We start from the raw sequence: 871 nt of genomic DNA on the forward strand, positions 1-871 counted from the left end.
TCCCGACAGGTATAGTAGTGGTACACATATCTTGGGGGTAGCCAACAGTCCTCTTATTGGAGTAGGTTGTTGGGACCAATTGAGGTCCTGGCCTTCAGCTGCTCTTCCCTGTCTAGAGCCTTCTAATTGAAGTTACTGAAAGCTGTGCCTTCCCTAGAGAATCAGAGGATGGGATTTTCACCTGTTGGCCATTGACTGCTGGGTATTTAAGGCTCCATGGTGCTTTTTTTTCTTGAATTTTTGTGCAATGTTTATCAGCCAGGGGAGAGGCTGTGAAGGCAGACTTTGGGAAATGATCCCAACAGTTCATAAACTGAACATAAATGAACAGGACAGGCTCTTCTTTTTGACAGCACCCCTCACCCCCACCCTTATGATGTTTTTACTGGGTCAGAATGTTATGTGAACAAGAGCTGGGGGTCTAATGGAGTCAAGGTACTTTGGGTCACTCAATGTAATTTGTTTTTTCTGGCTACATCATGAAAGAGAATTGCATTCTGCTCTCTGTTGCATCCATATGATATCATCACTTTTGATATTGGCAAGGGATTTTTTAAAATTTATTTATTTATTAAAGATTTCTGTCTCTTCCCTGCCACCGCCTCCCAATTCCCTCCCCCTCCCCCAACTAAGTCCCCCCCCCCTCCTCAGGCTGAAGAGCAATCAGGGTTCCCTGCCCTGTGGGAAGTCCAAGGAACCCCCACCTCCATCCAGGTCTATTCAGTTGAGCATCCAAACTGCCTAGGCTCCCACAAAGCCAGTATGGGCAGTAGGACCAGAAACCCAATGCCATTGTTCTTGAGTTCTCAGTAGTCCTCATTGTCCACTATGTTCAGAGAGTCCGGTTTTATCCCAGGCTTTTTCAGACCTA

The sequence above is a fragment of the Microtus ochrogaster genome, linkage group LG2, assembly GCF_000317375.1.
Source record: "Microtus ochrogaster isolate Prairie Vole_2 linkage group LG2, MicOch1.0, whole genome shotgun sequence".
NCBI lineage: Eukaryota > Metazoa > Chordata > Mammalia > Rodentia > Cricetidae > Microtus > Microtus ochrogaster.